The 27,353-nt window shown below is 48.5% G+C and overlaps 1 protein-coding gene across 2 annotated transcripts in view; it reads left to right on the top strand.

Moving 5' to 3' along the window:
- LOC117969223 (NACHT, LRR and PYD domains-containing protein 12-like) overlaps nucleotides 1–27,353 on the top strand; it is a 243,786-nt gene that overhangs the window by 147,463 nt on the left and 68,970 nt on the right. The window lies entirely within an intron of this gene.

The raw sequence follows: 27,353 nt of genomic DNA, 5'->3' as shown, positions 1-27,353 counted from the left end.
CCTCTCTCTCCCCCTCCTCTCGCTCCTCCTTTCTCTCTCCCCTCCTCTCTCCCCCTCCTTTCTCTCTCCCCTCCTCTCTCTCCCCATCTTTTCTCTCTCCCCTCCTCTCTCTCCCCCTCCTCTCTCTCCCCCTCCTCTCTCTCCCCCTCCTCTCTCTCTCCTCCTTTCTCTCTCCCCTCCTCTCTCCCCCTCCTTTCTCTCTCCCCTCCTCTCTCTCCCCATCTTTTCTCTCTCCCCTCCTCTCTTCCCCTCCTTTCTCTCTCCCCTCCTCTCTCCCACTCCTGTCTCTCACCCCTCCTCTCTCTCCCCCTCCTTTATCTCTCCCCTCCTCTCCCTCCCCCTCTTTCCACCTCCTCCCTCTCTCCCCTCCTCCCTCTCTCCCCTCCTCTCTCCCACACCTTTCTCTCCCCCTCCTCTCTCTCCCCCTCCTCTCCCCTTCCTCTCTCTCCCCTCCTTTCTCTCCCCCTCATCTCTCTCCCCCTCCTTTCTCTCTCCCCCTCCTGTCTCTCTCCCCTCCTCTCTCTCCCCCTCCTTTCTCTCCCCCTCCTCTCTCCCCCTCTTCTCTATCCCCTTCCTGTCTCTCCGCCTCCTTTCTCTCTCCCCGTCCTTTCTCTCCCCTCCTCTCTCTCCCCCTCCTCTCCCCCTCCTCTCTCTCCCCTCCTCTCTCTCCCCCTCCTTTCTCTCTCCCCCTCCTCTCTCTCCCCCTCCTCTCCCCTTCCTCTCTCTCCCCTCCTTTCTCTCCCCCTCATCTCTCTCCCCCTCCTTTCTCTCTCCCCCTCCTGTCTCTCTCCCCTCCTCTTTCTCCCCCTCCTTTCTCTCTCCCCCTCCTTTCTCTCTCCCCTCCTCTCTCTCCCCCTCCTTTCTCTCCCCCTCCTCTCTCCCCCTCTTCTCTATCCCCTTCCTGTCTCTCCGCCTCCTTTCTCTCTCCCCGTCCTTTCTCTCCCCTCCTCTCTCCCCCTCCTCTCCCCCTCCTCTCTCTCCCCTCCTCTCTCTCCCCCTCCTTTCTCTCTCCCTCTCCTTTCTCTCTCCCCTCCTCTCTCCCCTCCTTTCTCTCTCACCTCCTCTCTCCCCTCCTCTCTTTCCCCCTCCTGTCTCTCTGCCCTCCTCTCTCTCCCCTCCTATCCCTCTCCCCTCCTCTCTCCCACTCCTTTCCAAACTTGCCGATATTTTAGTTTCATCCATTTCCTTTAAATGTATTATTTCATAAATTGGCCACAGATTTGAAAACACAACATTTAATTATCAAATTCAAATTCAAAGGTGCTTTATTTATTTAATTATCTCTCTCTCTCTCTCTCTCTGTCTCTCTCTCTGTGGATAGTTCTCTCCTCTTCACCGCTGTGTAAATTCTCCTTCTCACAATAAACAACTTCATAAAAATAAAGCAGTTGACAGTGAATCGAAACATATTAAAAACAAAGAATAAATAAATAAATAAATAAATAAAACAGATAAATAAATAAATAAATAAAATAATAAATATATCATACTGTAAACAGTAAAGTCACACAAGTGGTGGAAAGGGTTCTTTTGAAAGGGTTTTTTTTGGCAACAAAACTTTTGCAATCATTTAATTTTATACAAACACATAAACCTGTGAATAAATGACCCCATAAATAGAGCCCAGATCTCTATTGAATATTCCCAAGAACAGACAGAACCACAACCATTTCAATGGAAATCAACACTGCTTCCTGTAACCCTCCCTGCTTCCACCGTGGCCACTGCGTGTGGGATTATGATTCAGAGCAGGGGGGCTTCATGTGTGTACAAGAGACAGACACAGTGTCCAGGACAGGACAGGACAGACAGAGAGACCGAGTTCTGCAGTCCTGCGCTCTCTGTCTCCCTCTAGTGGTCAGTCTCTGGTACTGCAGTGGAGATCAGTTCACTATAATCATTCTCAATTCAATTCAATTCAATTCAATTCAATTTTATTGGCATGACAATAAAAATAATTGTGTTGCCAAAGCACATACATGGCATAACCGACTCAAATATACAGAGAGAATTTTTTTTTTTTTTTTTAATACTAACAGTATCCCTCCTCCCTCTATATTAATACAGTAAACAGAATCCCTCCCTTCCCCTCTATATCAAACAGTACCCCCTTCCCCCCTCTATATTAAACAGAATCCCCCTCCCTCCCTCTATTAAACAGAATCCCCCTCCCTCCCTCTATTAAACAGAACACCCCCTCCCTCCCTCCCTCCCTCTCTCTATATTAAACAGAATCCCTCCCTCCTTCCCTCTCTCTTTTCCCTCTCTAGTGTGACGTGTTCATGGTCTGTCCCTCAGGCTATGACAGGTCTCCACGTATTGACCAGCCAGTCTGGCTGTGTGTTTGTCTTCCCCCAGCAGGATTGACAGCTTCTGGGTATCACACATTTTTGGGAATTCTGGGACTAAATCACAGAATTTGGGGAAGAAAATGTCCCTTATGTTTTTATATTTTTCACAGTGTGTCAGGAAGTGAATCTCTGTCTCGACCTCTCCTGTCTCACAGTGACCACAGTGCCTGTTCTCCCTGGCCAGCCAGGTTTGCCTCTGTCGGCCTTTTTCAATGGCCAGGTTGTGGTCACTGAGCCGGTATTTGGTCAGGATCTGCCTCTGCTTTGTGTTTCTGACAGTTACCAGGTATTCTGCCAGGGTGTAATTTCTATTTAGGGTCCGATAGCACTCTAGTTTGTTTTGTGTTTTAGTATTTGTATCCCAATGGTCCAGATAGGAGTGTTTCAGGTGTTTTATAATTTGGTTTACACTAATTTGAATTGTTTTTGCAGTGCTGTCCTGAAGCTGACTGATGTCAGTGTTGCTCAGCTCAGTGAGCTTCAGGACCAGCTGGCCGAGGGGACTCTTTTCTGGGCTGAGCTCTTGGTATTGCAGGGCTTTATGATGGAGTGAGTTTGGGTCACTAGTTTTTAGATGAATCCAGTATTTTAATGCTCTTTTTTGGATATTAATAATCAATGGATAAAGGCCTAATTCAGCCCTGCATGCATTGTTTGGTGTTTTTCTTTGTAATTTCATGATGTTTTGTCAGAACTCTGCATGCAGGGTTTCTGTGGGGTGTTTGTCCCATTTCGTGTATTCCTGGTTGGTGATTGGACCCCACACTTCACTGCCATAGAGAGCAATTGGCTGAATTACACTTTCAAAAATTGAGCCAAAGTTTGACAGGGGGATTTATATTGTAGAGCCTCCTCTTTATGGCATAAAAAGCCCTGCGTGCTTTCTCCTTTAGTGCATTCACTGCCAGGTTAAAGCTCCCTGATGCACTGATGGTCAGACCCAGGTATGTGTAGCTGCTGGTGTGCTCTAGGGTGGTGTTGCCTAGAGTGAAGTGGTACTTATTTCCCTGAGATCTGGCTTTCTTCTGGAATATCATGACTCTGGTCTTGTTCATGTTTACTGTCAGGGCCCAGGACTGACAGTACTGCTCTAGCAGTGCCAGGCTCTGCTGCAGCCCCTGCTCTGTGGGCGACAGCAGAACCAGGTCATCTGCATAGAGCAGGAACTTGACTTCAGTGTCATGTAGAGTGAGGCCAGGGGCTGCAGACTGCTCCAACACTGTGGCCAGCTCATTGATATAGATGTTGAACAGTGTTGGGCTCAGACTGCAGCCCTGTCTCACCCCACGCCCTTGTATGAAGAATTCTGTTCTTTTGTTGCCAATTTTCACACCACACTTATTTTCTGAGTACATCGATTTTATGATGTCATAGACTTTACCCCCTACACCACTTTGAAGAAGTTTAAGAAATAGTCCTTTATGCCAAATTGAATCAAATGCCTTTTTAAAGTCTATAAAGCAGGCGAATATTTTTCCTTTATTAGTTTGATGGACGTGTTTATTGATTAGGGTGTGTAGGGTGTAAACATGATCAGAAGTGCGGTGTTTTGGTAGAAATCCAATCTGACTCTTACTCAGGACACTGTGTTCGGTAAGGAAGGCCAGTATCCGGGCGTTAATGATACTGCAGAACACCTTCCCCAGATTACTGCTCACACAGATGCCCCGGTAGTTATTGGGGTCGAATTTGTCTCCACTTTTATATATGGGTGTTATAAGCCCTTGGTTCCAGGTCTCAGGGAAATACCCAGCTCTCAGTACAAGATTGAGGAGTTTGAGCAGGGCCTCCTGCAGCTTGGGGCTGCTGTGTTTGAGCATCTCAGCGTTGATGCTGTCAGGTCCACTTGCTTTTTTTGATTTGAGGGCCTTGAGTTTATCATTCAGCTCCTCCACCGTGATTGGGGTGTCTAGGGGGTTCTGATTGTCCTTAATACAGGATTCTAAATTTTTTAGTTTTTCACAAATGGCATTTTGAGTTTTTTGTTCTTTGTTTTGTATTTCTTTGTAAAGGTTTTCAAAATGTTTTTTCCAAATGTTTCCATTTTGGATGGCCAATTCTTCTTTTTTTGTTGAATTTAGGTTGTTCCAGGTTTCCCAAAAATGATTTTGGTTTATTGACTCCTCAATTTCGCTGAGTTGTTTATTAATATGGTCTTGTTTTTTATTTCTTAGAGTGTGTTTGTATTGATTCAGTGCCTCACAGTATCTGAGGCGTAAATCTGGGCTGTCTGGATCTTTATGTTTTTGATTGGATAGCTGTCTTAGTTTTTCCCTTCTAGTTTTACATTCTTCATCAAACCACTTTTCTTTGAATTTATTCTTTTGGTTGTTTTTCCGATTTACTATTTTTAATTTAGATTTTTCTCCTGCTTTTCTAAATATGTTATTCAAGTCTTTTACAGCCAGAGTTACTCCTGTTTTTGTGTGTTGATACTGTGTGTTTTGAAATGTGTGTATTAGGGTTTCTATTTCATTGGTGCCAATTGCTTCTTTGTATATTTCTGTGCTGTTTGGAGCCCATCTGTAGGAATGGTTTAGATTGTACAGCTTACAGGGCTGTGTCTGTGTGTTGTTGATCTGCTCTGTTCTTTTTATGAACACAGTGATTTGGCTGTGATCTGACAGGGGGGTTTGTGGTCTGACAGTGAATGCATTAGTAAAGGAGGGGTCCAGGTCAGTGATGGCATAGTCCACCACACTGTTACCAAGAGCTGAGCTGTATGTAAACCTACCTAAAGAGTCCCCTCTGATCCTGCCATTCATGATATATAGGCCTAGGCCTTGACAGAGATTCAATAGTTGTCTCCCATTTTTATTTACCACACTGTCATGGCTATTCCTGTTTGTAGTCATGTGCGTGTGGTATAGAGGGGATTGTCCGAATATGTGGCTGTTCCCCTGTGTGTTAATGGAGTCAGGCAGAGTGCCTGTTCTGGCATTAAAGTCACCGCAGAGCAGCACACTTCCCTGGGCCTGGAAGTGGCAGATCTCTGTCTGGAGATCATGGAAGGTGTCTTCCTTGTAATAAGGGGAGTCCGATGGGGGGATGTAGGCTGCACACAGGTAGATATCTGTTTGGCAGGTGACAATGCTATTACTCATTTTTAGCCACAGGTGGGTCTCTCCTGTTCTTATTGGTCTAATAGAGTCGGTGAGCTCCTCTCTGTACCACACAATGATCCCCCCTGAGTCTCTGCCACGCTTTACGTGTGAGTGTTTCAGGGAGGGCACTATAATCTCCCTGTAGCCTGAGGGACAGTGAGTGGACACATCAGCACGGCACCACGTCTCGTGGAGAATAATTATATCTATGTTATTTATATTTCTGATGAATTCAGGGTCTGTGCTCTTCAGCCCAAACACTGACGAACACAAACCCTGAATATTCCAGGAGCTAATTGTAAGCGATCTCATATTTATAATTTAAGCTATTTATAATTATTATCTAGAATAAAATATAATGTCAGAAACATTGAACACAAATCAGTAACATGTTTTACACTATTAAGTATTTTCTTATTATTTGTATTATTTTCTTATTCTAATTCTTATTATTAGTTGTACATTTCTTTTCTAATACATTTAGAGCGGGGTGTACTTAGCTCATGATTTTGAAAATTAAGTTCAGGAGCTGCCGTATCTCCCCCATCTCAGAGCTGGCTAGGGTCCCTGGTTTGGAAGCAGCTGCTGCATAGCTGTGTTGCTGTTGCTCTGTCTGAGTGCTGTGCTGGAGCTGCTGCTGTTCCTGGATCCCTCTGGGCTGGGCTCTGTTGGGCTGGGTCCCTCTGGGTTGGGCTCTGTTGGGCTGGGTCCCTCTGGGCTGGGCTCTGTTGGGCTGGGTCCCTCTGGGCTGGGCTCTGCTGGGCTGGGTCCCTCTGGGCTGGGCTCTGCTGGTCTGTTGTAGTGTGTGCTGCCGGTGTCCAGGCTGCGGAGGCTGGTGTTCTTGGGGGGGTCTCCTCGTAAGCACAGGGCTGCGCTGTCCTTGGTGGTGGTCCGGTGTGCTCCTGTTTCGGGGGTGGCTGGCGGGGTCTCGGCCCATGGCAGTGTCCTTTAGGTTTTTGGCGAAGATCCTAACGCCTTCCTGGTCGAGGTGTACATGGTCGTACAGGTGCAGCGTGCTCAGGGTGGGGTGGTGTGCCAAGTGGACATTAGGCAGAAGGGCACAGCCTCTAGAGATGTCACTGTTGATCCTCTGAATAGTGTGCTGGGGGACGTCCTCTCTGGGCAGCAGGGTGGAGATCACTATCTTCGCACCAGGGAACTCCTTTGTGGCCTTCTCCGCTACTCTCCTTACCGACTCGGCCACATCTTCCCCCTGAGAGCCCAGGTCGTTGGTGCCAGTGTGGATGATAATGTGCTCGGGGTCTCTCAGGGTCGACTGGCACAGCAGCTGGAGCGCCCTTTCTGTAGTTGGGCACCAGAATTTTGCTACCCGGCTGCTGGGGAAGAGTCTTCGCTGGTTCAGGTACTTCCCGTTGGAGTCGATAAGAATGGCTACCTTGGAGCTGTATATTTTAGAAGCCTGTCTGCTCGAGTGAGTCTGTGTCTCTGGGGCAGTGTGTGTGATGTGGGAGGGAGGGGCAGTGTGTGTGGTGGGGGAGTGGGGGGTAGTGTGTGTGGTGGGGGGGAGTGTCTCGGTGTTGGGGTGTGCTGGGGGAGTGGGGTGTGTGTTTGGATCAGTGTGTGTGTGGAATGATGTGGTGTGTGTATCGGTGTCGGTGTCAGTCAGACAGGCCCTGCTTGCTGTAGCTCCTGTGTTCTTGGGCTGGCTGTGGTGTTGCTGTTCTGGGTGGGGGGGAGGAGGTGTGACTCTGAGTAGCTGCTCTCTCAGGCTCTGTATGCTCCTCTCTTTGCGCTGCAGCTCCTCTCTCAGCTTGGCCAGCTCGTTTCTCAGGGCCTCGTTGTCCTGCCGCAGCTCTCCCATCTCAGCTCCCAGCTCCCTGATGGAAGCCCTGGCCTCGTTCCTCACCTGCCTCACCTCGTCTCTTATCTGCTGCACGAGGTCATTCTCTGTCAGCGTGGTCAGGGTGAACTCCTTGAATTCTGCAAACTCCACCTCCAGCAGTGAGAGGCATTCCTTCAAGTGCTGCACTGTGCTGGGCAGTCTGGGGGTGAGCGGGGGGGTGCGGGGGGCTGCAGTGGGGGAGCTGCAGGGGGCTGTGTCTGCAGTGTGGGGGCTGCAGGGGGCTGTGTCTGCGGTGTGGGGAGCTGGCTGCTGTTCTGGGTCTAGTACCTCTGGGTTTTTTTTCTCCTTCTCAGCCAGTTCTTTTAGAGCCTGGAAATCTTTCTCGAATAGTTCTAGGCTGGCCTCAGTTCCCTGAATCATAATAGTGCCATTATAAAACACATTGATGCTGAGCCTTGTGCTGTCAGGGTCAGTTTCATCTCCTATACGCAGTTGCCTTCCTTTGCAAATCCCTCCCAGCTTGATATTACTATGTGCTGTGCAGAGGGCTGTGTGCCAGGCAGTGGGGTGCTGTGTATAGAACAGCAGGTTGGTTTTGGTCCTCTTGCCCCCAGCCAGGCTGCAGTCTGCTATCAGTGTCTCTGGGGACTCCTTCATTAGCTTGTTCTTATACAGCTTCTTTGCCTTTGCACTGGTGACCTCATCAGGGTATCAGATTACACTGCTAGTCTGGCCCCTCCCACTCTGCAGGGCTAAATTGATACATTTATCCATTGTGACCAACTGCCAAAAACCAACTGCCAAAAACCAACTGCCAAAAACCAACTGCCAAATACCAACCGCCAAAAACCAACCGCCAAATACCAACTGCCAAAAACCAACCGCCAAATACCAACTGCCAAAAACCAACCGCCAAAAACCAACTGTCAAAAACCAACCGCTTTTAGCTGCTTTCAGTGACTGAGAGTTTTTAGCTATTGGGTTTTAGTTAATTTGTTGTATTAAAAAGGCTTACCTTTTATTTTCCTCTTCAGTTCTTTTCTTTTTTCTTTCTTTCTGTTTATTTCAATTTGTCTGTTTCTTTCTATTTCTTTCTGTTTCTCTTTCTTTCTGTTTCTTTCTTTCTCTTTCTCTTTCTTTCTTGTTTAATTTTCCTGGAGGTCTTATTTCTTTTCTTTTCCTCTTCAGTTCAGTTCTTTTCTTTTGATTTCTTTCTTTCTTTCTTTCTTTCTTTCTTTCTTTCTTTCTTTCTTTCTTTCTTTCTTTCTTTCTTGTTTAATTTTTCCTGGATGTCTTATTTCTGTAGTAAAAGTTTTCCATTTGGTTTTTATTTGTCCTTACTGATTTATATTCTTAATTCTCACAATTAAATTTACTCTAGATTAACAATTTTTTAGTTTAAATTAAGAGCTCATCTTGCTGCTGCTGCTCTCGCTGGTAACCTCTCTCTCTCATTCTCTCTCTGTCTCCCTCTTGTGGTCAGTCTCTGTTACTGCAGGGGAGAGTCATCTATACAATTCAATTCAATTCAATAAGCTTTATTGGCATGACAAGAATAAACACGTTTTGCCAAAGCAAAATAAACATACATACAGACAGGTACAGTCTATAAACAGACACAATGAAAAGACAATTTTCAGTGCAGGTTAATTTGTTTCTTTTAGACTGTGGCAGGCAGTCACATATTCTGCAGCTAGTGCACATGTTATCCCCACCTCTCCTAAAAATATTTGTAGTTTTTCAGTTTCTGTGAGGTGGGTGAAGTCACTGATGTGCCTCGTGAATTTGGGTAAGAATGTGTCCCTGAGCAGCTTGTATTTGGGGCAGTGCAGTAGGAAGTGGAGCTCTGTCTCTATGTGGTCTGACTCACAGTGCTCACAGTCTCCTCTCTCTGGGTCTCCACGTGGCTCTGTGTCGACCCTTTTCGATTGCTAATGTGTGGTCGCTCAATCTGTATTTGGTTAGTAGTTGTTTTTGTTTTTGGTCTTTAACTCGGACCAGATATTCTGCCAGGGCATATGGTCTGTTTAATCTCTGGCAGCACTCTCTCTAATTCATGCTGTGATTTTACTTGGCTCTCCCAGTGTATCAGGTATTTGTTTTTCAGGGCGGTGGTTGTTCTAGATATCACTGAGACCTGATTAGAGCAGCTGTTCTGAGGCTCTGTGATGCGGATCTGGTTCTCCTCACAGAGCTTCTCCATCATGTAGTTGATGGTCTTTTTATTTGAGTAGATCTCCTGGCGCTTCAGGGCCTTGCACTGGTAGGAGTCGGGGTTGCTTTGGTTCAGGTGGCTCCAGTACCTCAAAGCTCTCTTTTGTACAGTGAGCAGTAAGGGAAGACATCCTAGCTCAGCTCTACAAGCATTGCTTGGAGCATTTCTGTGCAACTGCAAGATGTTTTTGCAGAATTCTAAATGTAAGATTTCTGTTGGACTTTTGTCCCAATTACTGTATTCACAATTTAGAGTGGGACCCCAAACTTCACTGCCATACAAAATGATTGGTTGTATAACTTGGTCAAAGAGTTTGAGCCAGACCATGATTGATGTTTTTAGGCTATACAGCCGTTTCTTTATTGCATGAATGGCTCTGCTGGCTTTTTGTCTCAGTGCACAGACAGCTGGGTTAAAGCTCCCTGATGCACTGATCATTAGTCCCAGGTAGGTGTAATTTGTTGTGTGCTCTAATGTTTTGCCAGCGAGGGTGAACTGGTATTTATTTCCCTGTATCCTGGCTTTTTTTGGAAAATCATAATTTTTGTTTTGTTCATATTTATGTTTAAAGCCCATGTTTCACAATACTGCTCCAGCAGGTTCAAACTCTGCTGCAGCCCGTGCTCTGTGGGAGATAACAGAACCAGATCATCAGGATAGAGCAAGCATTTAATCTGAGTGTCATCCAGAGTTACTCCTGGGACAGAGGACTGCTCCAGATGGCCTGCAGGGTGTAAATGTGGTCTGTAGTGCGGTGCTTTGGTAAGAAGCCTATCTGGCTTTTACTCAGTACGCTGTGTTCTGTGAGAAAGTTCAGTATTCGGGTGTTAATAATACTGCAGAATACTTTCCCTAAGTTACTATTTACACAGATACCCCTATAATTATTCGGGTCTAATCTGTCTCCATTTTTATAAATTGGTGTGATGAGCCCTTTGTTCCAGATCTCTGGGAAGCAGCCTGTGCTCAGAATGATGTTAGAGTTTCACCAGGGCCTCTTTCAGATGAGTGGGAAGCAGCCTGTGCTCAGAATGATGTTAGAGTTTCACCAGGGCCTCTTTCAGATGGGTGGGAAGCAGCCTGTGCTCAGAATGATGTTAGAGTTTCACCAGGGCCTCTTTCAGATGGGTGGGAAGCAGCCTGTGCTCAGAATGATGTTAGAGTTTCACCAGGGCCTCTTTCAGATGAGTGGGAAGCAGCCTGTGCTCAGAATGATGTTAGAGTTTCACCAGGGCCTCTTTCAGATGGGTGGGAAGCAGCCTGTGCTCAGAATGATGTTAGAGTTTCACCAGGGCCTCTTTCAGATGGGTGGGAAGCAGCCTGTGCTCAGAATGATGTTAGAGTTTCACCAGGGCCTCTTTCAGATGGGTGGGAAGCAGTCTGTGCTCAGAATGATGTTAGAGTTTCACCAGGGCCTCTTTCAGATGGGTGGGAAGCAGTCTGTGCTCAGAATGATGTTAGTTTCACCAGGGCCTCTTTCAGATGGGTGGGAAGCAGCCTGTGCTCAGAATGATGTTAGAGCTTCACCAGGGCCTCTTTCAGATGGGTGGGAAGCAGCCTGTGCTCAGAATGATGTTAGTTTCACCAGGGCCTCATTCAGATGGGTGGGAAGCAACCTTTGCTCAGAATGATGTTAGTTTCACCAGGGCCTCTTTTTATTATTATTATTTATTTCTTAGCCGACGCCCTTATCCAGGGCGACTTACAATCGTAAGCAAATACATTTCAAGTGTTACAATACAAGTAATACAATAAGAGCAAGAAATACAATAACTTTTGTTCAAGCAAAGTACAAGTGTGACAAACCACAATTCAATAATACAGCAGATAATAGTGATAGTTACATCAGGATATGATTAAATAGTGATAGTTACATCAGGATGTGATTAAATACAAAGTACTACAGGTTAAACACTTGGCAGATTACAGTATTCTGAAGTACAGGATTAAATGCAGTAAAATAGGGGGCAGATAAGTGCAAAATAAAGCACATTTACATGAAGGGTGATAGTGTCCCAGGATACAAACAGAGGAGTTCTACAGGTGCTCTTTGAAGAGGTGAGTCTTGAGGAGGCGCCGGAATGTGGTCAGGGACTGGGCAGTCCTGACATCTGTAGGAAGGTCATTCCACCACTGCGGAGCAAGGGTGGAGAAGGAGCGGGCTCTGGAGGCAGGGGAGCGTAGCGGAGGTAGAGCTAGTCTTCTAGTGCAGGCGGAGCGGAGAGGTCGAGTGGGGGTGTAGGGAGAGATGAGGGTCTGGAGGTAGCTGGGTGCAGTCTGGTCAAGGCATCTGTAGGCTAGTACAAGAGTCTTGAACTGGATGCGAGCGGTGATCGGGAGCCAGTGGAGTGAGCGGAGTAGTGGAGTAGCGTGGGCGAAGCGAGGCAGAGAGAACACCAGACGGGCAGCAGAGTTCTGGATGAGCTGGAGCGGACGGGTGGCGGACGCAGGGAGGCCAGCCAGGAGGGAGTTGCAGTAGTCTAGGCGGGAGAGTACCAGGGCCTGGACCAGGAGCTGGGTAGCATAGTTGGTGAGGAAGGGTCGGATTCTTCGGATGTTGCTCAGGAAGAATCGGCAAGTGCGTGCCACAGTGGAGATGTGCTGGGAATAAGAGAGGCAGGGGTCCAGGGTGACTCCAAGGTTCTTAGCTGAGGAAGAGGGAGAGAGTGTGGTAGATTCCAGAGGAACAGAGATAGAAAGATCAGAGGAGGGGGAGGAGGAGGGAAAGAAAAGGAGGTCAGATTTAGAGAGGTTGAGTTTGAGGTGATGCAAGTGCATCCAGGAGGAAATAGCAGACAGACAGGTAGAGATACGGGAGGAGATGGTGGAGTCAGAGGTGGGGAAGGAGAGGAAAATCTGAGCATCATCAGCATAGAAATGGTATGAGAAACCATAGGATGCGATGAGGGGGCCCAGGGAGCGGGTGTAGAGAGAGAACAGGAGAGGACCCAAGACTGACTCTTGGGGGACTCCAGTTAAGAGAGGGTGAGGTGTGGAGGTTGCTCCACGCCAGGTTACCTGGTAAGTGCGGTTGGAGAGGTAGGAGGAGAACCAGGCCAGAGCAGTGCCAGAGATCCCCAGGTCAGCAAGAGATGATAGTAGAATAGAGTGATCAACAGTGTCAAAGGCAGCAGAGAGGTCGAGGAGAATTAGGACAGAGGAGAGAGAGGCAGCTCGGGCACACTTAAGTGAGTTGGTGACAGACAGGAGGGCGGTTTCAGTGGAGTGAGCAGAGCGGAAGCCAGATTGGAGAGGGTCAAGCAGAGAGTGGTTGGACAGGAAAGCAGAGAGCTGGCGGTGTACAGTCCGCTCGAGGGTTTTGGAGAGGAAGGGTAGGACGGAGACAGGACGGTAGCTCTGGAGGGAGGTGGGGTCGAGGGTAGGTTTTTTGAGGAGGGGTGTGATAGAGGCTTTTTTGAAGGCAGAGGGAAAGATACCAGAAACTAGAGAGGTGTTGAGGAGGGAGGAGATGAAGGGGAGTAGAGCAGGAGCAGCAGCTTGAAAGAGGTGAGTGGGGAGGGGGTCCAAGGCACACGTGGTGGGTTTGTGACCCTGGAGCAGGGAGGAGAGGTCAGAGTCTGAGAGGGGCAAGAAGGTGGAGAAGGAGGGTGAGTTAGTAGGGGATGCAGTGGGTGTAGGAGTTGGAGCGGGAGGGGGTGCGGGGGAGGGAGAGGTGTTAAAGAGTTTGCGGATATCTGAGATTTTAGAAGAGAAGAAGGAGGCAAAGTCATCAGGGGAGATAGAGGAGGGGGAGGGTTTAGGAGGGAGGAGAAGGTAGAGAATAGTTTACATGGGTTGTTAGTGGAGGCTTGGATTACAGGTTGGAAATAAGCACATTTAGCAGAGGAGAGAGTAGAGGAGAAGGAGGAGAGGAGAGTGCGGTAAAGGTCTAGGGCAGCAGGGAGTTTGGTTCTCTTCCATTTCTTTTCAGCAGATCGCAGTGTGATTCTTGCCGAGCGGAGCGCAGAGGAGAGCCAGGGATGGGGAGGGGAGGGGCGAGCAGGACGGGAGGTGAGGGGACAGAGGGAGTCGAGGGAGGAGGTGAGTGAGGAGAAGAGGGTGGAGGTAGCAGAGTCTACGGAGAGTTGTGAAAAGGAGTCGATAGGAGGGAGGTGAGAGAGAGCAGTGGAGGCAAGGACAGAGGGGGAGAGAGAGCGGAGGTTACGGCGAGAGGTGACAGTGGGGGTAGGAGGAGCAGGGAGAGGGGGGAGAGACAGAGAAAAAGAGATGAAATAGTGATCAGAGAGGTCCAGGGGGGGTGACAGAGAGGGTGGAGGGGCAGCAGGCCCTGGAGAAGGTGAGGTCCAGTTGACGGCCAGCTTTGTGGGTAGGAGGGGACGGAGAGAGACAGAAGTCGAAGGAGTGCAGGAGAGGGAGGAATCCAGCAGAGTGGCTGGGGTTGGAGAGATGGATGTTGAAGTCACCCAACAGGACAGTCGGGGTAGACAGAGAGGGGAGGGAGGAGAGTAGATAGTCGAGTTCATCCAGAAAGTGAGTGAGAGGCCCAGGGGGGCGGTACAGAACAATGAGCAGGAGTTGACAGGGAAAGGTTAGTTGGACTGCATGAAATTCAAAGGTATTGACAGAGAGTAAGATGAGATCGGAGGGGACAGAAAAGAGTAAGGAGGGAGAGAGGAGAAGACCCGTCCCACCTCCCCGTCCAGTGAGACGCGGGGTATGGGACAGGATGTAGAGAGAGGACAGGGCAGCAGGAGTAACAGTGTTATCAGGGGACAACCAGGTTTCAGTGAGAGCAAGGAAATCGAGCGAGAGGTTGGAGGCAAAGGCAGATATGAAATCAGCTTTGTTAGCAGAAGAGTGACAGTTCCAGAGTGCACCAGAGAGTGTGCGGGAGGGGGGGAGAGGCAGAGAAATGAGGTTAGAGGGGTTGGAGGAGCAGCAGTGGAGGGAGGGCAGAGGACGAGGACAAGAGGACAGAACAGGGATGTGAGAGACAGTCATAGCAGGGCAAGCAGGACAAAAGGCACAGTAGGAGCAGTAGGGTGGAGGGTACAGACCTGACTAGTAGATAGCTTCTTCTAGAGCCCCGTTAGGTTTGGATCTATTGGAATAGCGTCTCAGCGCAGGCCTCCCCTTGCTGGACTCCCACAGCTAGACTCCCGGCTCTTTTGTTGAGGCTCTTCTGTTGGCTGGCGCTTCTGGCTGGCGCAGAAATAGGCTATCTTGCCTCAGACACTGGTTACCTGTAGACTCCCACAGCTAGACTCCCGGCTCTTTTGTTGAGGCTCTTCTGTTGGCTGGCGCTTCTGGCTGGCGCAGAAATAGGCTATCTTGCCTCAGACACTGGTTACCTGTAGACTCCCACAGCTAGACTCCCGGCTCTTTTGTTGAGGCTCTTCTGTTGGCTGGCGCTTCTGGCTGGCGCAGAAATAGGCTATCTTGCCTCAGACACTGGTTACCTGTAGACTCCCACAGCTAGACTCCCGGCTCTTTTGTTGAGGCTCTTCTGTTGGCTGGCGCTTCTGGCTGGCGCAGAAATAGGCTGCTTAATATATAAAGAACAACTGCGTGGAAACCAATCAGATAGCAAATCAACTTCTATTCAATTAAACCACTCACCTGGTACTAATCACACACCAACTCAGCTAATTCAAACACCACCTTACAAAGTTACCAAATGTAGTTAATTAAAAATTACTTGAAGCAGGAACTTGCCTATCTGCCTCAGTCCCTGGTTCCTGTAGACTGACCACTATTATATGCCCACCCTTAAATGGGTTCCACCTCACTTTGCAAGGGGACTGGCACAACTGCTAACTGCTCTATTGACAATACTTTTACACACTTCAAAGGGGATCACACCACTACAGGAGGCTGTGTGGAGACCAATCCAAATGCAAACAACTCTCTTCAAGTTAATAAACCACCCTCCCTGATACAATTACAAATTGCAAATCACCTTATTATTCAAATAACCACACTACCTGGTTTAAAATCACATACACACACTCCTCCCTAAATTGAAACACCAACTAATAATGATACTTAAATTGTTAATTAAAAATTAGTAGGAGCAGGACCAATTACCTATCTTGCCTCAGACACTGGTTACCTGTAGACTCCCACAGCTAGACTCCCGGCTCTTTTGTTGAGGCTCTTCTGTTGGCTGGCGCAGAAATAGGCTGCTTAATATATAAAGAACAACTGCGTGGAAACCAATCAGATAGCAAATCAACTTCTATTCAATTAAACCACTCACCTGGTACTAATCACACACCAACTCAGCTAATTCAAACACCACCTTACAAAGTTACCAAATGTAGTTAATTAAAAATTACTTGAAGCAGGAACTTGCCTATCTGCCTCAGATGGGTGGGAACTAGCCTGTGCTCAGAATGATGTTAGAGTTTCACCAGGGCCTCTTTCAGATGGGTGGGAAGCAGCCTGTGCTCAGAATGATGTTAGTTTCACCAGGGCCTCATTCAGATGGGTGGGAAGCAGCCTGTGCTCAGAATGATGTTAGAGTTTCACCGGGGCCTCTTTCAGATGGCTGTTGCTGTATTTTAACATCTCATTGCTGATGCTGTCGAGGCCACAGGCTTTCCTGGCTGAGAGGGACTTCAGTTTGTCTGTCACCTCCTGCAGGGTGATTGGGGCATCTAGAGGTGATTGATTATCTTTAATAATTCTTTCCAGGTTTGCTAATGTATCAAGCAATTCATTTTGATTTAGAGTTAGATTATTTTTTGGGATTGATTTGTAAAGTTTTTCAAAATATTCTTTCCAAATATTTCCATTAAGGATTGCCAATTCCTTGTTACTGCTACTGGAGTTCAGATTCTTCCCATTTGACCAGAATGAATTATTATCGATTGATTGTTCAAGCTGTAATAATTATTTGGTCACGTAGGCTTGTTTTTTCTTTTTAAGTGTGTGTTTGTAGTGTTTTAAAGTTTGACAGTAATTGAGTCGTAATTCTTTATTTTGTTGATCTCTCTGTTTCAGGTTAGATAGTTCTCTTAATTTGTTCCTCATTGCTTTACACTCCCTGTCAAACCATTTTTCTTTAGGTTTTGTTTTGTGGATTTTAATAATTGTGTTTGTTTTCCTTATTTCTGATTTGTCTGCTGCTATTAGTAATATTTTGCTGAAGTCTCTCACAGCCAGATTGACTCCATTTGCATCAGTCTGATAGCTTTTATGTAAGAAATGGTTTAACATGTGTTTGATTTCGTCACTGTTGGTGATTTTCTGATATTGTAAATGGCTGGTTTGTTTCCATTTATAGGTTGGTGGGAGTTTGTATAGATGTGTGTGTGTGTTTACATCAATGTTGGGCTGTGCTGACCTTTTTAAATACACACTGTCTGGCTGTGGTCTGACAGGGTGGACTGTGGTCTGACTATGAAGCTGTTAATGAGCTGGGGGTCCATGTCAGTGATGAAATAGTCCACCACACTGCAGCCCCGAGCAGAGCTGAAGGTGAATCTTCCTAGAGAGTCTCCTCTAGTCCGGCCGTTTACAATGTACATTCCTACACTTCTGCACATCTGCAGCAGCTGGTTCCCATTCTTATTAACTACACTATCATAGCTGTTTCTGTTTAGTGTGATAGAGTCTTGGTACAAAGGAGAATTTCCAAAGATGTACTTATTTCCCTCTATCGTTATAAAATCATTTTCTCTGCCTGTTCTGGAGTTCAAGTCTCCACACAGCAGCACATTATCCAGTGTCTGGAAGTGCATGTAGCAAAGTAGCTAGTGAAGGGGAACAGGTGTAGCGGTGATGCGATGCAGGAATGACAAGCAGACAACAGTATCCAGTGAAAAGGTGCTTTATTTATAATCCAGGTCTGGCGACCGTTAAATAATAAATCCCCAGCTATACACACCAATGTGTAAAGCACGGGGATAACAGAACAGGGCACAGTCCCGAACAAAAAATGAACACACGGTCACCAGTCCTGGGTGAGTGCAGTCGTGCTGGTGCTGAGTGCAAACACAAGTATTTTTTTGTGACGGTAGTGCAGTGGTGCTCCGGATTGTGCTGACCCTCGGTGACAGCTCCGGAGATGTGCTCTAACTGTCTGGTGATGTAAAAACACAAACAATTACAACACAGACAAACACAACACAAAACACGTAACACGTCTTTCTCCTTTTTATTATTGAGAGCTCCTCTCTCAGTCCTTCTCTCTACCGAGCTTTACCCAAACGAAGGAAAAGAACAGCGTTACCCTGGCCCCTATATGTAATCCCGCATGATATCTAGGTAAACGGTTGCAGCTGCCTTATTACTTGCAGCTGCCCCTCGTTTACCTGTCAAATCAATACGGTCTTACAACAGAGTCTCGCTTCCTTCCAGGCTGACCCACTTCCTGGTCCCGGAAACGAACTGTCAGGCCAGCCCTTCCAGATACTTCTCCTCCCGTTCTTTAGCGCCCTCACAGGTCGGGAGGAAGATTTATCACCAGAACTCATTGTATTTCTGTCACATATCCCACCGCTCAGAGTGGAGCTGAAGGAACACTCGGCTAAATCTACCTTTCCCATTACTCCCCCCTCCCGGGAAAAATAATCCGCATTTTGGTGGTCCTTCCCCGCACGGTGTACCATGTGGTACATGAAGGGCTGCAATGCCAGATACCACCGAGTTATCCGGGCATTGCTGTCCTTCATTGTGCTTAACCACTTGAGTGGGGCGTGGTCTGTGACCAGATCAAATGAGTGTCCCAGCAGGTAGTATCGTAAAGAGTGAGTAGCCCATTTAATGGCCAAACACTCTTTTTCGACTACGGAGTAGTTACGTTCCCGAGGTAACATTTTTTTGCTCAGGTACAATATCGGGTGTTCTACTCCAGCTACTTTTTGGGACAAGCCTGCACCCAAACCTACATCCGATGCGTCGGTGTGGAGGATGAATCTCTTGGTGAAATCTGGAGTAATAAGAGTGGGGGCCTGGCAAAGTTTATGTTTAATCGTATCAAACGCCCCCTGACACTCAGCTGACCATTTAATTACATTTGGAGCACTCTTTTTGGTGAGGTCGACTAACGGGTTAAACACTGTGGCGTACTCGGGGATGAAGCGGCGGTAATAACCGGCTAAGCCCAGTAGTGACCTCACCTGAGTCTTGGTTTTGGGGATCGCTGCATCAACCAAAGCCTGGATTTTGGTGACCACAGGTCTCACCCTTCCATTTCCCATTAAAAATCCCAAATATTGAGTCTCTGTTTTGGCAAACGCACATTTCCTCAAGTTAGCTGTCAGCCGGGCTGCCCTTTAGAGACTGAAGAACGGCTGCAACCCTAGCCAAATGCTCTCGCCAGGTGGAGCTGTAAATCACCACATCATCAATATTATTATTATTAGTTTATTTAGGAGACGCCTTTATCCAAGGCGACTTACAGAGACTAGGGTGTGTGAACTATGCATCAGCTGCAGAGTCACTTACAATCACGTCTCACCCGAAAGACGGAGCACAAGGAGGTGAAGTGACTTGCTCAGGGTCACACAATGAGTCAGTGGCTGAGGTGGGATTTGAACTGGGGACCTCCTGGTTACAAGCCCTTTTCTTTAACCACTGGACCACACAGCTGCTGCATATTCATGATGTGGGCGTAAAACCTGGTCCATCAGTCTCTGAAAGGCAGCGGGCGCACCATGTAGCCCAAATGGCATGGTTTTAAAGTGGAACAGCCCTTCTGGTGTTGAAAATGCGGTTTTCTCTCTGGAGCTGCGGGTTAAAGGGATTTGCCAGTATCCCTTCGTCAGGTCCAGAGTGGAAATAAACCTCGCTTTTCCCAGTCTGTCTAAAAGTTCGTCGACCCGAGGCATGGGATACGCATCGAACTTAGCAATAGCGTTTACCTTTCTGAAATCCACGCAGAAGCGGTTGGTGTCGTCTTTCTTAGCCACTATCACAATTGGACTGCACCACTCGCTCCTGGAAGGTTCAATCACCCCAAGTTCGAGCATGTCCCATACCTCTTTGCGAACGCCACTCCGTCGACTTTCCGGGATCCGGTACGGTCTCTCTCGCACTGTGACACCTGGTGGAGAGATAATGTCATATTCAACTAAGTTTGTTCTGCCGGGCACGTCAGAAAAAACATCGCTGAACTCCTCAATAAGCTTACGCAGCTCTCTTTGCTGATCCGGAACCAATTGTTCCCCCATTGAAATCGCTCTTGTGCTCGGGGTCTGTGGACAGGGGCCTAAATCATCCTCCATATTGCCTGGGGCTATAAATAAGACCTCCCTTGCCTGCCAGGGCTTTAACAAATTAACATGGTAAATTTCACGTTCATTCCGGCGATCGGGCTGTCTAATTTCATAATTTACTTTCCCTATAGCCCGAATCACCTCATACGGCCCCTGCCATTTAGCACACAGTTTTGATTCTGATGAGGGAAGTAGCAGCATTACCTTGTCCCCTGGTCGAAAGGTTTGAATCCGTGCATTTTTGTTGTAATGCTGCTGTTGTCGGTGCTGAGCCGATCTGAGGTTGTCTTGGGCCAAACGACTGACCAAATCCAGGCGATCTCTTAGTAAGAGCACATACTTCACTACATTTTTGGACGAGCCTTTGTGCTCCTCCCACCCCTCTCTCAGCAGGTCGAGAATGCCGCGAGGCTGCCGGCCGTACAGGAGTTCAAAGGGGGAGAACCCCGTTGAACTCTGCGGCACTTCTCTCACCGCAAAAAGGATGTAGGGAAGAAGCGATGCCCAATGTTTCTGCTCCTGTGTTACGAATCGCCTCAGCATCGACTTTAAGGTCTGATTAAAACGTTCAACCAGACCGTCCGATTGTGGATGATAAACGGACATCCTGATGGGACGTATTTTCAATATTTTGTACACCTGCTGTAACGTATTGGACAAAAAATTGGTCCTGTGATCGGTCAAAATCTCCTTGGGGATCCCTACTCTAGCCATAATCTGCGCTAACTCGGTGGCTATTGCAGCGGCACTAGTGGACCTCAATGAAACTGCCTCCGGGTATCGCATTGCATAATCCACCACCACTAATATATGCGTATACCCGGAGTCAGAAGGTAGCAAAGGGCCCACTATGTCCATTGCAATGCGCTCGAAAGGAGTGGAAATAATCGGCAGTGGGACCAAAGGGGCAGGGCGCACTCGACCCGGCGCTACTCGCTGGCAGTCTGGGCATGTGGCTACATATCTCGACACATCAGTATGAAGACCGAGCCAATAGAATCGAGCCAATATCCGTTCCCTCGTCTTCTCGGCTCCGAGGTGCCCCGCAAAAGAGATATCATGCGCCAGCCTCATGACCTCAGCCCGACAAGACGGGGGAACCAACAATTGTGTTACAGGCTGTCCTGTGCCCGCGGCTAGGTTTACCCTATACAGTAATTGCCCCTTAATACTGAAATGTGGATATACTAGCGCCCCAGCGCCGTCAACATCCTTACCTTCAATGGACCGGACCTGCCCCCAAGCATGCACCGGTGACGGGTCGTTATGTTGGCCCCACACTAGGTCCGCGCTTGAGTACCACGGGTCCGGTACATTGAGAGGGGCTGGAATAACCTCTGCCCTAGTCGGCCCAGTAACCTCGCTCTCTGTCACACTGCGTTCCCACTCCCTTCGACTGGCGTTTTGTTACCATTGCAGCACTCTCCCACCAGACCTCAGCCTTGTCTCAAAAACGCCCCCTCCCATTTCGCGGTCCGTCTCTCCTTATTTGTCTTTCTAGGATGGAAAAGAGGGGAAAACATTTCAGTGTGAAAAGGAAACACATCACCAATCCATTCCTTTTTTTTTTTTCTGCCACGTTTACGTGTGTGGCTGAGACTGCCATTATTTGCATCAATTCTTTGAATTTTGGCCATCTCGGCCCAGAATAACTGGGTGTGGCAACCTTTCCGGCACCCCGACTACAAGGTGACGTTTTATCGGTCCTACTGATAAATATACTTTTAATGTGGGGTATGCCGCCGTGTCTCCATGGATACAGGAGATGGCCACCTGACCTCGTGGCCGCCACGACACACGCCCAGGAGAGCTGTCCTAATCAAGGTTTGCTCACACCCTGTGTCCACTAATGAGTGGGTTTTCACATTCCCTAAAACAACATTAATCAAACAAGGCCCCTCCCGACCATTTTCCCCACGCTTACCAGTTTCAGGTGCCCAATTGCACACGGCCACGTCACACTCCATGGCAGCGGGGCATGACCTGGCCAGATGTCCCGGCTGGTGGCACCTAAAACAGATAGGAGGGACAGAGGGGGCATAGGTTAGAAATCTGTCCCGCTGCTGGTATGGCAACGGGGCAGGGGCAGCACCTCTACCCCAGCTGGGGGCCAACCTTGGTCTCCATGGGGGGGAGGCAAGGGGGCCCAATGGGGTCGGCGCTCTCGGAGGTCTGGGTCCTGGGAACAGGGGCGGTGGTGGTGGTGTTGGAGGAGAGGGAGGGAGAGGTCGGCTGCTCCAAAGGGCAGGGGCCGACAGGATCCCGACCCGGGCAGAAGTCAGGGAGTCTTCAAAGTCTTCTGCCAATTTGACCGCCTCCTCCAGGGTGTCAGGGTTGTGGCGCCGTATCCACGCCTGGGTCTCGGCGCCGACCACATGGCAGAATTGCTCCACCACAATGGCTTCCCCCATCTGCTGGGCGGTCTTCTTCCCGGGGGTCAGCCAATGCACCATGTGGTCGCACAACCGCTCTGCAACCACCCTGGGGCGTGTCTCCGTGGTTCTCCGGTACTCCCTAAACCACGCCCGGTGGGTCTCTGTAGTGATGTTCAGGCGGCGGAGGATAGCCTGCTTGACCAGGTCGTACTCGGTGGCGTGATGGTCACTCATCGTTTGGTAGGCTGCCTGAGCCTCCGCGATCAGGCAGGGTCCCAACTGGCTGGCCCAGAACTCCCGTGGCCAAGCCGCCGCGGTAGCCAGCCGCTCGAACGCCACCAAATACGCCTCCGGGTCATCCTCCGCCGACATCTTCATTGCCCGTGCCTTCGGGGGCGACATCAGCGGTGTTGTGGTAGGGGTCGTCGCTGCAGCAACGGCCAGCCCTACCCGTTCAATGAGCGCCGTGTAGCGCTCCTCCCTCCTTCTCTCCTCTGCGTCGCGTCTGCTCTCCAGCGCCTGCATCAGCTCCGCCAGCGCGTTGCAGTCCATAGTCCCGTGCTCTGACACCACGTGTGGCAAAGTGGCTGGTAAGGGGAACAGGTGTAGCGGTGATGCGGTGCAGGAGTGACAGGCAGACAACGGTATTCCAGTGAAAAAAGTGCTTTATTTCTTTTCCAGGTCTGGTGACCGAAAAATAAACAAATCCCCGGCGATACACAACAGTGTGTAACGCACGGGGATAACAATAAACAGGGCACAGTCCCGAACAAAACAAACAGACGGTCACCAGTCCTGGGTGAGTGCAGTCGTGATGGTGGTTTAGTGTAAACACAGATAGTGCGGTGTGCAGTGGTGCTCCGGACAGTGCTGACCCTTGGCAACAGCTCCGGAGTAGTGCTTTAACTGTCTGGTGGTGAAAAACACAGACAATTACACAGACAAACACAACAAAACACAACACGTAATTATTTTCCTTATTTTAACAACGAGAGCTCCTCTCTCAATCCTTCTCTCCCCAAACGCTAACCCAAACGAAGGAAAAGAACAGCGTTACCCTGGCCCCTATATGTAATCCCGCATGATATCTAGGTAAACGGTTGCAGCTGCCTTATTACTTGCAGCTGCCCCTCGTTTACCTGTCAAATCAATACGGTCTTACAACAGAGTCTCGCTTCTTTCCAAGCTGACCCACTTCCCGATCCCGGAAACGAACTGTCAGGCCAGCCCTTCCAGATACTTCTCCTCCTGTTCTTTAGCGCCCTCACAGGTCGGGAGGAAGATTTATCACCAGAACTCATTGTATTTCTGTCACAGTGACCCTGAACAAGTTACTTAACCTCCTTGTGCTCTGTCTTTCGGGTGAGACGTTGTAAGTGACGCTGCAGCTGAGGCATAGTTCACACACCCTAGTCTCTGTAAGTCTCCTTGGATAAAGGCGTCTGCTAAATAAACAAATAATAATATGTGTTCACACTTGTACATGCTCATACACACACCTTCTTATAGACAGGTTAGCTAGTCCATTGCTCACCTTTGTTGCAGCCGATGCTGTCAGTAATCTGGAACAGACTATGTGAAGGAGTTGCTTGATGTTACTCAATTCGGATGTCGCTGGATCTGGCGTGGTGATGGGCTATGTGCACATTGGAGAGGCGAGCGAAGCTGCTTGAGATCTTCCTGTTAATCTCATGAATACTGTGCTCTGGCACATCTTTTCTCAGCAGCAATGTGGAGAGAATGATTTTGGCCACAGGGAATCGCTGTGTGGCCAGTTTGACCAGTTGTTCCAGTGATTTTGGGCAGATCTTCTGAATGCTGCGGCAGGTCGTTTGTCCCTGTGTGGAGTACGATGTATTTTGGGGCTACAAGCTGTGGCTTGGCTATAATCTGGAAGGCTCTCTCTATATTGGGGCATCTGATTTTAGTAAATGTGCTTTCCCGGAAACAGACGCCTTTCATCAAGGTAGTGCCCGTTGGAGTCCATGAGAACCACCACGTCAGGCTGGGATGTTTGTTGATAGTTTGGGGGTTTGAAGGTTGAGTCTGTTCTTCAGGGGATGGTGTTGGTGTCTTGTACTCTGGATTGTCTATGTCTGTGTTGGTGTTGGCTGTTGTATTGCTTCTCTGCTGTTGTGTGGTGTTCACAGCGCTGTTGAGAATGTCCCCTTCTGAGGGCTGTGACTGTGAATTCCCCTTTTGTCTCTCTACAGCAGCCAATGCTGCCTCTGCATTTTCAATCTGAGGCTGAATCTGATTCTCACTCCTGGTTGGCGCTGTCGTGCTTCGTATAACTGTTTGTGCCAGCGTGTCTTTCAGTTCTCTCTGGAGGCTCCTTGTCTCACTGAGCTGTGCCTTCTTCTGCAGCTCCTCTCTGACCTTCTTCATGTCACTCTTCAGACGATCGTTCTCTAACTGCAGGTCACTCACTGTGCTTTCAGTTCAGTCACCACTACCTTATGTTCATTTTTTATTTTGTTGATTTCATCTTTTAGCTGTCCTATACTTTCTCCTTGGTTTAGTTTGGCTGTGACCTGATTCTCTGAATTCAGTAAACTCCCTCTCCAGGTCTGACAGGCAGTCTTTGATGGCTTTCACAGGGCTGGGCATCTTTGGTGACAGACTGGGGGTGAGCTGGGCAGTGTTCCTGGCAGGCTGTGTGCTGGGTGTGGCGTCTGCAGCACTACAGTCCGCACCCTGGCTGCCCTGCTGTGTGCAGCTTCTCCTTGTCAGCCTGTTGCTTCACTGTCAGGAAAGACTGTTCAGAAGTGTCTAGGCTGGCCTCGCAGCCTTGTATCAGCACAGTGCCATTGTGATAGACATTGAATGTAAACACAGTGATGTCAGGGTCTGTGTCTTCTGTTATCACTAATTGTCTGCATTGCAGATGCCTCTCTTTTTAAAGTGTCTGAATGTGATACACAGAGCATTGTGCCAGGTGGCTGGCTGCTCTGTGAAGAACACCAGCTTTGTTTTGGTCCTGGTCTCTCCGCAGAGGAAGTAGTCTGCCACTAGTGTCTCTGGGCTGTCTGTTAAGAGAGCAGTTTTAAAGGTGTTCCTAGCCTGTGCAGTCCTCAGCTCCTCTGGGTATTGGATTTCAAAGCTCTCTGGACCCACCTGTGGCAGTTGGTTTGGAATCATCAAACCATCTCAGGCCTTAATTCTTACAAAAGATGTATTTTTACTACTTAAACACATTTTAAAATACATTTCCTTGTCCCTTACTGTAGATTAGATGTAGAAAGCAGACAGCTATCTTCCTGCTTCAGTATTTGATGTGGTGTTTTGTTTGTCCTGTACACTGCACTCTTATGTGTGCTGTCTTCTCAGTTAAAAGTAGTAAAATACTCTTCTTTGGATTTTTTGTATACCGAGCATCAAAAGAAACTTATCACTATTATAACACATTTATTTATTTAAAAAAAATAAAGTATATAAATGATGGACATTGACAAAATGTTTTTGGTTTCTTTTTAATCACTCGATCATTCATCCTAGACCATGACACACTTGAGTGACTGTGACTGAAGCATATGCACTTAATCACCTAATTAGTGAGACAGTTGATTGGACACTGGATATGGAGTGATTTCAGCTGTTGAATTGCAAGCTTGAATAACAGCAATAAAGAAAATCACAGAAAAAAAAAAACAATATGCCACGTCTGTCAAGAGAGCAGCGCCTTCGTGCAATCGGCATGTTGGAGGCTGGACTAGGGCAGCGTACTGTGGCTCACCTTCTTGGGTGCTCACAACCAGCAATTTCAAACCTGGTGAGATGGTATAACCAGACACACTCTGTCAATGACAGGCCACGAACTGGGAGACCAAGAGTCACAACACCTGCCCAAGATCAACAGATCATTTTGCAGCATTTTCGTGATGTCAGTTGTTAATCAGCACAATAAAAAGTCACTGCACATCTAGTGAATTTTATCCAAATGATAAGTGATACGTTTCTTTTGATGCTCAAATATAAGTGATAAGTTTCTTTTGATGCTCAGTATACAGTATATACCATTATCATTTTATCACAACTTATGTTGTGGTCTCTCTCTGTCTCCCCCTCCTCCCTCTCTCTGTCTCTTCCTCCTCTCTGTGTCTCCCTCTCCTTTCTCTCCCCCTCCTCTGTCTGCCTGTGACAGTCTGGCTGGCAGTGGTGAGTGTGATGACGTCACGGACCAGGAAGTAACTGAATCACAAACGATGGATGGGCGGATGAAGATGAATGCAATTGCATTCAGCGTATTTATTAATCAATAAAACAAAATATTTAAACAAAACAGAAACAAAATGGCACGAGGGCCAAACGAATAAACAGACAAACAAGTAAGTGGCGTGCTGGCTAAACCAGCACGTTTTAGCAATTGTTTCTATGTCGTCTACGCGCTCTCTCTCCGCTCTCCCGTACTCTCTACTCCAACACTCCACCCCGAGTGCAGAGAGCTGCAGGTTTATATACTCTGGCCGAGGGATTAACTAGTAGTTAATTATCTTATTATCCCTCGGCCAGAGTCTGCACGCATTTGGTAAGGATGCATGACTGTCAGCTAGTTAAATAATCAGTAGCTGATCAGCCATGCATCCTCACGGGGTTTTTAAATATAATAATAAAAGACGCGGCGCTTTTACCCGCGCCGCAAACAAAAATACAAATAATAATAAATAGGGGCGGGACACTCCGCCACACATGCCCCCCCTTGTGCGCAGCACACATGGCCTTTTCGGCCACCTCCCCCCTTAGTCCCCAAAGTCCCGGTTAGCAGTCCCGGCGCAGGAACAGGGGCAGCAACGGGCCAAAGGTGGCGGCCACGGTGGGATGTCCTCCTCCCACCCAAACAGCCGTAGCGTTCCAATGGCCCGCGCACCGGCCGGCTCCTCTGGCCAAAAAATTTTTGGGGGTGGTCTCCAGACCTGCCCCCCCTTCTTCATGGCCGGCAGCTCCCCTCCGTGGGGCTCCGGCCACCCTTTCTCCTGCAGCGAAATTGCTGCGGGGGAAGCTGGTCTCCTGACCTCCCCCCCCTTCTTCATGGCTGGCAGCTGCCCTTCACGGGGCTCCAGCCACAGTATTTCCTGCCGCGAAAGTGCGGCTGGGGGAGCTGGTCTCCTGACCTCCCCCCCTTTTCCATGGCTGGCAGCTCCCCTTCATGGGGTTCCAGCCATAGTATTTCCTGCCGTGAAAGTGCGGCTGGGGGAGCTGGTCTCCGGACCTCCCCCCTCTTTTCCGTGGCCGGCAGCTCCCCTTCATGGGGCTCCAGCCACAGCATTTCCTGCCGCGAAAGTGCGGCTGGGGGAGCTGGTCTCCTGACCTCCCCCCCCTT

This window comes from Acipenser ruthenus, chromosome 7 (assembly GCF_902713425.1).
Source record: "Acipenser ruthenus chromosome 7, fAciRut3.2 maternal haplotype, whole genome shotgun sequence".
Taxonomy (NCBI): domain Eukaryota; kingdom Metazoa; phylum Chordata; class Actinopteri; order Acipenseriformes; family Acipenseridae; genus Acipenser; species Acipenser ruthenus.
The sequence above is the reverse complement of the archived record's forward strand: the minus strand, read 5'-3'. Positions and strand labels throughout refer to the sequence as shown.